At 33.6% G+C, this 13,258-nt stretch overlaps 1 non-coding gene across 1 annotated transcript; it reads right to left on the bottom strand.

Moving 5' to 3' along the window:
* Positions 1-7,111: 7,111 nt before the first annotated feature.
* On the bottom strand, positions 7,112-7,184 carry Trnak-uuu. Its single transcript has one exon. It is a non-coding gene; the product is annotated as a tRNA-Lys (tRNA).
* Between the last annotated feature and the right edge of the window lie 6,074 nt (positions 7,185-13,258).

The following is a 13,258-nucleotide window of genomic DNA, read 5'->3' as shown; positions in this document are numbered from 1 at the left end:
GTAAACAATTTAATCCATTTTGGGACGGTATTTTGCATGTAAACAGCCACCTAAATCGCAATCTTCTGAAGTTTTGATGATTCCCACACAAATATTACTCGTTTTCAAAGCACTCACGCCAAACAAAACGACAATGGATAAGATCTAGGAGAGGCACGGTCTGAATAGACAAGTTATAGCAACAATATAGAGCCAGTAGAAAAGTATAAAACGAGGAGCAGTGTGGAGTGTGGAGCAATTTCGAGTGAAGAATTCAGACCAGTAAGGACCGCGCTGGCATTCGAGAGCTTTTTCAAGATATTCGTACGAGTACCGTGACGTTACAAACGAGTACTTGTAAATGTCACCTTCCCGTTTTCATCAGAATTCCTGTCCCACCCCAAAACTACGAGATGCGAAGTGAAGAGACGTGCGAGGGGGGTGTCTACATGGCTCTTTCTTTTCAGTTCGCATTATATCGAAACCACTAGTGAAACCATGTTGTTTGAAAGACATCTTCTATTCGATTATTCCACGAACAACAATGGTCGTTGAGACTTGGAGTTCACGAGGGTGTAATCGGTTTATCAAGTGCTTGTAAGCTGTGTGAATCACTTAATAATATTCTTGTCGTTCATTGAATTCACAATCTGTACTGCGCTGAAAGTTACGATTCCTGAAAATTGATTTCTGAACTGAACAAACAGAATATCTTGTCCTAATGATATTGGATATTATCCTATCGATCATTGGATTCAAAGGCTTCCAAAACGATCAGTATATATTGAAATTAAACTCATCTCTGGATGAAAGCGATTCCAGGGATGTTCTACTCTTGTCTAGAAATGAAAGCATGTTTAACAATTCTTGGAAATCATCATTATTCGTATGCTTGTTTATTATACAGGGTTGTTTTCACTGGAAATGACTAATATCATGAACTCGTGTATTGATTTATCTCACAATACGGTTGATACGGTTGATTATAACAATACCTTCCACAGTACATTCCACAGAGAATTGAAACTCCATTATCATTGTCTGTTCACATGGATTTGGAGAATGGAGGGGTTTCAATGGAGCTCCAATACCCAGACTTGTATACAATTTTAAGATTGATTGTATTGATTTTTTCAAGTTATGATTGATAGAGATTGCTGTCTGATCTCACCAGGCGTCAAATTTGCAAACTCATTAGCAATCAATTAGAAAAAAAACGATTCAAAACCAAATGCGGAGAAATTCTCAAACAAATCAAATAAAAGGCCCAACATGTAGAAAACGGTTCGAACTTCTAACGAATAATAGATAATATAAGAATTCAAAATACTTTGAATTTGAGAGCATTTAGAAGAAATTCGTAGAGCGACTTAAGGAGTTCTCTTTATAGAAATAATACAGTATCGTTCCTTGATAAGAGTATTCAATACCAATGGATAGAGAATGGTGACTAATTCCCTCCCAAATTCTACTTTCTTGGACGTCGCAACTGAATCTAAAAATTTGATTGGGAGAGAGCTCAATTCGCCCGCCATAAATCTGACAAGTGAACAGATTTGAGTCGGACAGCTGATGCGTTTCGATTAGCATTTCTCCATCACAACTGAGTTACGTATCCTTAATGTCACTGAGAAAAAACTTCTAAAGAAACTGCACTCGAAATCCTGCGGGTTTATTATCTTTGGAGCCAGATTTATCCTTCTTAGGAGAAGAAAATTGGGATCGCATCCTTTTAAAGGTAGAAAGAGTTTGAAAGCGACTTATATCTCGAGGAGATCTGCATCCAGAGAGCGAGAAGGGGTGGGAGGAGTTTTTGACTAGCAAAGTCTGAGATAAAATCAACATCCTAAACGGAATTGAACGGAATCTCAGCGAGCCAGACATTTATACGCTTGGGCGAGTATCCTTCTTTTCTTTAAATGTTCGCTAGCGTGAGACTTCTGTTTTCTTTTTTCGAAATGCAACTCTTTCGCGATTTGGACGCGAAGGCAACAGATTCGTCTGACAGTTGGAGGTCTCGCTTTGATTGGCAGTCACAACGAGAGCTCTCTCATCTCTCAAGAACTGACAATGGAATTATATTGAACATTTTATTATCAGATATCTCCATCGTTTTGAATATTACCTTTCTCGTGAAAGAGATGGAGAGTGAGATAGGAATTCAAGTATTGGAAAATGAATGTAAGGGTTGTGAAATAATGTGCTACTATAACTAGTGTCATTCTCAAAGGAGTTTGACAATTTGATTCATTTCATGTGAAGTATATTCGGGCAACTCCTTTCATCTTATTCTCTGTGGCATATAGTTCTTATTGTATCTTGTTTCTTAACAATATTATATGTAAGCATGAGTGGAATTAGAGTTTATGAAAATGAATACAGATTGTATACAGAAATGTATCATAACGTAAGAAAGGAATATGTGAAATCACTCATTTATTAGAACATTATGAGATACTATTTTCTGGTGTTACACCAAACAAATCTCGAGCGAACTGAAAGCTCAATTATTGAGCAACAGAACACTATATTATAGTGTGGGTGAAGTCCTACCATTGGCCATTAGCTGTTGACCAATGAAGGTTGAGCTTTACTGGCATTAGCAGAGACTAGACACGCCTAGTGTTGGAAGGCGACGTGTTTCCTGGCTTAAAAATTTGAGGGATTGGTTTGATTGCAGCAGCAAAGACTTCTTTGGAGCGGCAGTGAATAAGATCCGGATTGCTGAATAAGATCCGGATTGCTGAATAAGATCCGGATTGCTGTGCTGATAGCGAACCTCTGATAGGAGACGCACTAGAAGAAGAAGAAGAATACACGCCTAATTATTCCAAATACGGTCATGAGAACCGTTAAACAACAACAAGTGAACAGAGAATCAGTTTAACCTTACTAATTAAACTTAGTTTCCAAGTTCCTCTTCAATATATTTTGTTTTTGTTTAACGGTTCTTATGATCAAATTCGGAATACTCGGGCGTAACAATTCGAGATACTAGTTTCGGCTGCTACACCGTTATCAATCGAGTGAAAATAGATCTCGATAAAACTAGTAAACTCTTTCTAGTACATTTGTGTTCTTATAATTTTGTAGAAATTTCTGTTCAATTGAATTGTACCCCTACGTTACTAATCTGGTCTAGATCTATGTGTTCTATATAGTGACAATTTGAAATCATAAAATTAAAGTAGTCATACAGTTATCGCTCATTCGACTGCAATTCATGTGTTCGAACGAACGCAATTTGGCCGACCATAGAACGAACGCAATTTGGCCGACCAAATCAGTTGAGTTCAGCCAGCGATCAGAGTGAGTTGATAGGCTTATGCCTGAATCAACAAGGCAGACGGTCACTGCCCGACTCAACACGATAATTAATTAATTAATCCGTTAATTGATTATCGCTTCACCAATTGCACGATGGAGGACAATATTAGGCCTCTATTGAATGCATCTAATCATCAACGAATCGACTGGACTCTAAAGATAGTGCCCAATAAATATGATTAGATGGATTAAGTTGCATGGATTACTGATATTTTCCAGTGATTTTCAATCGGAGAGTTTTCCTGAAAATATTGCTTTATGACTTCATTTTATGCTATCATGAAATTCATGAATGGATATGGTACACCAATGGCTGTTCGTATGGTTGTTGATTGATCCAACAATGTACAGTAGATAAAGATAGCATATACATCAGACCAACATCGCACAAATCTACATGTTATCTATAGTTTCATAATCATTCCTCACCGAAGAAGTCGTCAAATTTCAATTGTGAACAGTAAATGTTTGCAGTACATCACATTCAAACACATTTCAATTATCGCAAACAACACGTTGATGTTATCTATTCTTCACAATATGCTTTGGAGCATTTGGTGGTTCGAAAACAGATAACGAGAAACGAAAAAGAGAGCCTATAGTGAGGTCCACGTTATAATGTGCAATGGAGAAAGACAGGAGAAAAACGTTGCCGATCTGTCTTGTCATGTCCTTCTTGACGGTAGCTGATACAGGTTAATTAATGTAATATTAGTTGATCATTCTCGTTTGACATAATCAATTATTTATTAATTATTATTAAAAAATTCATTATTCATAATAATTTATTGAGCAAGAAATTATATTTGTCAATTATTTCATAATGGATTTTCATAATTAAGATGAAATATTTTGTTAATTGATTATTAATTCTACATTGTCAAAAGCCGATCTGGCAACAGAGCAAAGCGAGATGGAGATAGCGCTATCCGCTTTGTTCAATGATAGACAAGGATAGCAATACCATTGCTAATCAAACACTGCCATTATAACCTGGACCTCACTATAGGCTTTTTTGATAAAATCAGCATAAAATCGGCAACCATGTGCTTCTAATGTTCTATTGAAACAACATTGGCCATGAAGCCCCATGCTGCAAACTAAGTTGCATGGGTAACTGATATTTTTCAGTGGTTTTGAATCGTTGCAAGCCTTGTTTGAACTAGAGTTATTTTCTATAATTAAACTAAAAACTAGACAATGTACCCAATATCACTATTAACTGTTTGACAACATCTAGTTCGGGCATTTATTCATAATTGAAAACCAACTCCAAAAACTGTTCTGGGATTCAATTTTCGACTGGATTCAAACAATCTTCAATGATAGTCAAAATTCGAACGCCTAATTTGAGTTGTATTTGGAAACGATTCTCTGAAGCATTATCCATGTTTCATTGGATGTGCATTTGACACTTCATCAAACTCAATCCAATTCAAACAATTTCACAACGTCAGAGGTGAATTTGCAAAAAAAAACATGAATGGTAGAGCTGTTTGAATCTCCTCAGTGCAGTCAACTGATTTGAAAAAAATCACTATTGTATTACGAAGAGGAAGATGTCTTGAAAGCTGTCACTGCTAGTAGCAGAGATTGAATATTACTTTCAGAATTATTCTCTCCTCCATCATGCTAGTAGGTAATAAATGACTTAGCATGACCAATCAAACGTCATACAGCTGGGTTTACTTTCGATGTTGGGCTTGTTTGAATGCGCTGCGTCATCTCCAACCAGCTTAATATTCAAACAAGGTCCGCGAAGATGCAAAGCTATCGCCTTCATTATTGTTGAGTGCTTGCTGGAGGGATGTAAAACACGACTTTAGTGTTAACAATGACTTACACTTGGTTAACTTCGGTGCGCCCCTTGATATGAGAACATCCTGACGAGTTATTAGAAATAGTATGTCGTCACCGAACAACCAGTTGAGATTCTGTTGGACAATGATTTCTGATCGTACGAAGGTTGATGTACAGTATTTGCGAATATGGCGAACTTCCCGTCCCTTTTTAGTGTCTATATTACTATTTTTTATATTATTATTTGTATATGATACCTTGTCAAGCAGCCTCTTTGAGGTTCACTTGAGGTAGCTTATTTATCCAATAAACGTTTTTTCTATTCTATTTTTACTTATTTCTATTCCTATCAGTATTGTAAATAATATATACTACTAAGATAGTCTGGATCAGTTGAGCAGATCGACTGATTTGGAATGAAACTGACCTTCCATTGAGCTATTGTGAGATTTGTAGTTGTAGATCAATTATTAAATATGATTATTATGCTTTTTTAATGAAATATATATTAAATACAATCTGACTGAATATTCAATTTCATCTTCCAATGGTGCACACTAGTTTCACTGAGAATGATTATACTTGGAAAAAACGTGCAATGTTATGAATTGCGATATGAAGGTGAATTAAATTATAAATTAATAAAAGTATTAATCTGAGTAACCTTGTCACGACATGTTTCGGCTACTAATGCCATTTTCAAGTCATAATATCATTTGATATAAGTCATTATATCATTTGATATAAGTCATAATATCATTTGATATAAGTCATAATATCATTTGATATAAGTCATAATATCATTTGACTTGAAAATGGCATTAGTTGCCGAAACATGTGGTGACAAAATATTTTAAAAGGGTACTCAGATTGAAATGTTTATTTATATTAAAAGTAACCCTAAAGAAAAAAGACAATAAAATGGCATAGCAACGAAACCTTATTCATAAATTGAAATATACACAATTTTGAATGAATTTATATATTATTTTCGCCTATTGGAATTAAAAAGGGAGATATCCTTTTCCATATGGAAAGATGATTGAGATATTATTAATTAGTATTCCAGACTGTTTTTTTAGATAGAGATGATGTAGAAAACTTGGACAAAATTCATAAAACCTTTACTAGTCCACACATAAAATTGATGAAACGCATAGATGAATATATTGATGAAAATAAACTATCAATCCCGTCCTCCAGCTAAACCTGTGAATTACAAAATTATCATTGAAGAGTATTGTTGAATTTAATTTAAACTCTTCTAGTCCAGATGTTCTTGGAATGGATGAATAAATAACCCATTGATTGCATTCTTATTTGAATACACTTTTCATAGCAATAACATAGTTAGATTAGATGTGATTTGAGTGGCTGAATGGCTGAATGACTGACTGTGATTGGCTGGTTGACCAAGGAGCTGCCTGATTGGTGGTTAGTTGGTCACCATTTTACCTTGAAGCTCACTACCAATAGGAAGCGAGCAGTTTGACAACTGGTTATTTCTCTCTAAAATTCTGGAAGTGACCCAACCAGTATGTTCTTTGAAAAAATTACAAATTTGCATCGTGATATTGTGTTCAAGCAATCAACATGATAGGGCTTATAAATTTTTATAATATGTTTTAGCATTATGTCTAACTGGAGTCAGGACGGAAGAATGATGAAACCTAGATGCGACGAATTGCTAAACCCTGTAAGTGATGGGTATCTATGAATTAAATAATATTCAGTCTAATTCCAAAAATAATCTCATGTTATCACGCCTAATTACTAAAATAATGATAAATAATAATTTAAGATCTCAATATTCCTCCCAACAATATTTATTATACAAATGAAGGCTATTTGTGGCCTGTAAATTAATTCTATAAATGTAATGTAATTTTTACACCAATGAGAAAATATAATATTTTTAAACGAATTTTAATTTAAAAAACTTATTTCAACAAAAACAATGAAGAGTTTAGTGAGGCTTATTAAAATAAAACTGTCAAAAAAAAACCGCCCGAACAGGGACTTGAACCCTGGACCCTTAGGTTAAAAGCCTAATGCTCTACCGACTGAGCTATCCGGGCTTGGTATTCAACAAAATGTGAAATTCGAATCATGAGTTTTTGATAGCAGGGGTGCCAACAGAGGGGGGGGAGGGTTTGAATGCGTCTTGAAACTCTTGTGGCTCCCGGAAAATGTTAATACTTTGAAGCTGAACTTTCTAGAAATTTTGGGAGGGGTGCGTCAGTGGGATAGATATCTGGTATAGACAGAATTATTATGAAAAACGAGGGCTAATTTCGTACAATAAAACTATTTTAGTACACTAATTTTGAACAAACACCATTCACTTCTTTAAAAAAAAACTTTCAAATAATAAAAAATAATTTTTAAAGGTTTTATAATTCAAAAAGTTTATTATTCTTCAAAAAGAACTGAAATGTGTTTATTTGTAATAACGGGAGGTATTTATATAACCAATACCCACCCCTGTCATTGTTGTAACGGGTGGGAGGCCAGGGACTTTGTTAGCACCCTATTTTGTAACAAAAAAAAAATAGATAATAATTACTTTTAAAATCTCTTCTTAACTATAAACTTGTTCGAATTATTTGAATCCACGGTTGGGAGCTTTGGATAGATTCGTTCATGCAAATGTCAAGATCTTCACTATTGTTTAGAAACACCTGTTTTAGCCAGTAAGTAACTTATCACGAGCCAGGAACGTAAAATAAAAGTTTTTGTATAAATGCTACTGACATTAATTTATTAGTTGCATTCAAACAATTCAATAATTATGAATATTTAGATAAGAATTTGATATTTAGACAAGAATTTGCTAACTCACATTACAATAAATTTAGGGCCTCGGTCAATTTATCTGGTCAATCTATTTGAGCTTAATAAAATAATTTTGGCACTCACCATGCAATCGAAAATTTAACAAATAAATCGGCACTCACAATCATTCACGCTTACATTTCAACTACGGTACTATATTTCAGACTACATGCTTTTAATTTATACAAAATAAAATAATAAGGAGATTTTTCATCTAATTAGGCCAAAGCCTAAATTAGAGACCGAGACTTGTTCTGCGACTACATCTTCTCGCGGTGACGACTCGATTAGAACTGCCGCTCTTCCACACCAATTTTCCGATTTGCAAGAAAACACGTGGAGCGCCCGGCCTAAATAATTTCAGGTTAAAACGTCGTGGGGTCACACGGTTCAAATACATTTCTAAATACGTTTGCATTAATTTCATTACGAAATTTAAGCCAGTACTATGGAAATGCTAGAAGACTACAATAATTTGGATGGATAAGAAGCAAGTTAGCAAATCTTTTATGGCAACAGAAAATTTAGGTGCTTACTTTGTGCATGAATAAATTATTCAATTATCAAGAACAATGTTCACGTGAGTTCATATTGGAAAAATTCAGTTCAATTTTTATCAGTTCAACAACCTGAAAGAAAGGCACAAAAAACAACTACAATACAAACCTCTCAATATTCCCCATATTACATATTTTAGACTACTTTTCCCATTCTATTTTTATCATAGACATAGATTATAATAATCTACAGTAATTATTTTGACCTCCCTTTCTATAGATTTGATACGATTCTACGACCATAATTCACGGTTCAATCTATATTTTATTTTTATCGAGCGTACTGATAAATGCTACCACACGTTTATAAGCAATGCACATTGTGTAAATAAAGTGTAAACCCCTTGACTCTTTCAGGGAATTGGAGCAGTATTGAATGTTTGGGCTTTAAGATTCTAAGCCTATAATCTACAGTAATTTCACCTTGAAAGTATAAACTGTTTTGGATTTCTTTGCAAGTAAGGTAAGATGTGGAGATGAGATGTGACCGCAGGCAAAACAGGCAGAAGGAAGAGGAGAAAGCCCAAAGTCAACAACCAAAGTAAGTAAAGTCCTGTTGGATCAACAACCCTTTTGTTTAGACGTTTCAAGTATTTTCGGGAAGTTTGTTTACCTGAGAGAGTGTGAAAGAGAGGGATTGTGAGAGGGACAGTTGGAGAGAGAGAGAGCGCTCAAATCGAGTGTGAGGATTAATGTAAACCTGCTTGACCCTTTCAGACTGTAAAACGTTTACTGAATCTTGGTAGCTTAACAACTAACCACTTGAAACTAACTTTTCGAGGTTTTCTCTCCCAATAAGCATCAAATTTATCAAACTGAATATTTTCACTTCTCATCTCATTGACACTTTCTTAGGCAGAGAACTGATAAAATTGTCATGAAGACTTACGTGCTGTAAAAAATTTGAAAACATTTTCTGGTAATATTTTTACAAATCTAGGCTCAGTTTGAAACGTCATTACTTTTACAAATAGATGATTTTCAAATAACATCTTGAATGCTCAAACATAACCGTTTCATTTGTAAATATTGGGCAACATTTTACCACAATCTCATACTTATTTTACCATAATTCATTAGTCAGTTTCATATCATTATCATTTGAAAATCATCGATTTGCATAAGTAATGACGTTTCAACCTGAACCTTCGTGTCTTCAACCATAAGTCTTCATGACAATTTTATCAGTTTTCTGCCTACGGATCTCATTTTTCATTCATCTACTTATAGTTTCTTTTATAATAAGAGTAATTCTTTGAAAATCATAATAAAAATTGCGATTTGAAACAAAAATACCTGTAACGATAATCAATTAGTCATCACAATTCTTTCTGTAGAAGTATTGATGTTCAGTTATTCTTGTTAATAATAATAATATTTGTATGGCTTTTATTGTTGGGGAGTCTCTCACAGAAGTCACACCTCGCCTGACTATATCATTTAAGCTGTCAATAGGATTTACAACTGTCATACTTCAGCCGAGACCCACAATTTAACGTTCCCATTCAATAGTACCTCTGTATATTTTTGTTCTATTCGTTATAGCCTAATAGATAAATCCTCTATAGGAAATATGATTTCCGTCTTGCGAGTCACATAACAATTCAAATCTATGCGATTAAGAGTAAATGAAAAAACGTTTATATAGGGAGATTAATCACTCAAGTCTTTTTATCGTATAAAAACATTCTACAAGAGCCTCAAGGATATCAGTGAAAGATAGCCTTGAGATGGTTTCGTCCATTCTGATCACATTATATCAATGCATAAAATCTACCTTGGAAAATATTTTTTTCGAGGCGCTCTCAAGAGCAACCAATTTCTTTCATGTGGATCCCCTCTCAGTTCTTAGAAAAAAGTAAATATTCAACTTTTACTTGATATATCGGAAATCGGAGAAAAGATAGTCTTCCCGAAAAAAGGAGATGTGGGATGGGCTTTACTTTGTAATACGTTTGAATAGAGGAAACTCATTTTCTTTTGGAAAACTCTTCCAACCCAGGCACACACCATGAGGAAGCATTTCAATCCCACGCACACTGTCTCTGTTCAGGTGGAGCGGTCTTTGTTCGTCGTATTACAGCCTCTTTTGAATACACTCTTCTCTGCTGATCCACTTCAATCTTTTCTTCCTCTCTTATCATCTATTTTAGGTACGCCTCTCATGAGAACTTTATTCTAATTTATTTTTCCATCAAATAGTAGGTAGTATTACTTCATTCAATATTCTCTTTTCAATGATTTTTTATAAATAACTGAAATCGTATCCAACTAAGAATATTCATATAGAAGGTCCAAAAGGTTCTATAAGCTTTGCATCCAGAAGAAAAAAATTTAAATTTATCTACGAGTTCTGATAGAAACTTTAATAAAATCTTTTGAAAATATATCTACGATTTCTGATAGAAACTTAATGAACGGTTTGTATGGCAAACTTCACTAAAGATTCCATACAGAATCAATCAATCTCCGTTCTCAATTGATTCTCCATTGGAGTAGAAAGTGTGCTTACGTTTTTGCAAAACGCATTTTTGAAGGAGATTAAACATCTAGAAATGTGTTTTAGTCTACCTGCCCAGGAGGACAAAACATTCAAGTCATGTTCTCATTAATAAAAAGAGTGTGCTAATCACTAAAGACCTTAATAAAGACCTTGCTAATCAGACAAAATGCTGGTCGATTGACACTAACCAACGAATCAGTAGTTAAATCATGTACTGTATAGTATTTTCTGAAGAGTTTCTGGAGTCAAGTCATTGAAAGAACAATAAAATACACTGTAAAGCTATCATTGACATATTAAATAATTATTGCATTCCTGTTTCATTCTAACATGTCATTCACAAATCGCTACAAATCCATTGATAAGTCACTTGTTGTGAATTTTCTTACCAGACCTGCAATAGAGCAGTATCCAGTCATAATCATATTCTTGTCAGAATTAACATGTTAGTCATAGTCAAAACTGATCTGTTTCAGTTCGTGTATTGATCTTTCATCACTTGAGAAAAAAAAGCGGTCGTTAGGTCATGTCAGAGGCCCTGAAATTGATCAGTTGCGACCTGAAAACTCTGACACCAGACCTGAGCCAGCCAGGTCACACGATATTATTATTATTATTATTATTATTATTATTATTATTATTATTATTGTTATTATTATTATTATTATTATTATTATTATTATTATTATTATTATTATTATTATTATTATTATTATTATTATTATTATTATTATTATTATATATACTACAAAAAATCAATAGAATAGGTATTCGTGGAAAGCTATTCAACTTGTTTGAAAACTATTTTGAAAATAGAAAAATACATGTTAGTATAGGTGAGTATATTAGTACCGATTATAATCAATCCTGTGGACTTATTCAGGGCAGCATTTTGTCTCCTGTTCTATTTAATCTGTATGTAAACGATCTAGCTAGTCTCAGTTTCAAAAGTAAGGTGCTGCAGTATGCAGATGACAACCTGCTATATATGACACACACTGATCTAATAATGGGCATAAGATACATGCAAGAGGATCTCAATTTGGCTAATAAATATTTTTTCAACAACGGTATCAAGATAAATTCAAAGAAAACAAAGGTAATTATATTTAGAAATCCTAGAATTAACGTAGGTTTGTACAATTATAAATTAATTTGCCATAAAGCAGAATGTCTAAGATATAATAATTTGTGAAACACATGCAGGTGTCAGCATTTGGAATTCAGTGAGAATATTAAGCATCTAGGAGTTGTTTTTGATGCAGACATGAAATTCAATTCACACAATAATAGGATGCTGCGAATTATGAAAGCTGCTTTATACAAATGCTCTAGAATTAGCCACTGTTTTCCAATAAATATTAAAAGAATTATCTATTTCTCTATGATTCAAAGTATAATATTCTATGGTATTACAATTCATAGTTTAGCACCAGTGTATTTGAGACAGCCGTTGTATGATGTAGTTAGAAGAGTAGCAAATACATTATTTAATGGAGTCGAGCTTGGAATATTGGGTATTATGACACCAGAATCTCTCGCAAAATACACTGATTTGTCCAGACATTATTTTGAAGATGAATTAAGGGAAATAAACGAAATAAGTTATGGTTTGAGAAATAGGCTATTTAGAGCACAGCGTTATAATAATAATTATGGTAAGAACCTATTAAAATACAGAATCCCTTACCTGTTGAACGATTTGCCACCAGAATTAAAAAATTTACAAAGAAATGAAATAAAAACTAAACTTAAGAATTATTTTATAGGAATTGTTTGAATGAAAAGATATGTTGAAGATTATTGTTAATATTCTAATAGGTTAGTTAGTAGATAGGTTAGTTTGCACATAGTAGACAATAATAAACTGCACTGTACAATGGGAAATGGAAAAGAAAAAACTATGGATGAATAAATAAATAAGAATAATTTTAATATTGTAAACAAAAAAGTGCTTTAGAAGCAGTTGAAAATGATTAAGAGAGTGTATATTACAGTTTGTAGTATAATAAATGTTTTTTTGGAGGATAGGTTATGTTTTTGTATTCTATGACTGTGCCACTGTGTGTGTATTGTAATATTGTTGATGTGCATGTTGGTTCAGCTAGTCAGCTGTTCAAAGCCACCTAAATGCAAGAGACAATAATGTCTGTAAGGTTGATCACCGATTTAGTAGAATATAGAGTGACTAATGTTGTGATTCAAGTGGTAGAAATTAGAACTTTAATATCAAATCCCAGATAGAAACTATAATAGA

The sequence above is a fragment of the Nilaparvata lugens genome, chromosome 7, assembly GCF_014356525.2.
Source record: "Nilaparvata lugens isolate BPH chromosome 7, ASM1435652v1, whole genome shotgun sequence".
In the NCBI taxonomy this organism is placed as follows: Eukaryota; Metazoa; Arthropoda; class Insecta; order Hemiptera; family Delphacidae; genus Nilaparvata; species Nilaparvata lugens.
Note: the sequence above shows the minus strand (reverse complement) of the source record. Positions and strands in the feature narration are given on the sequence as shown.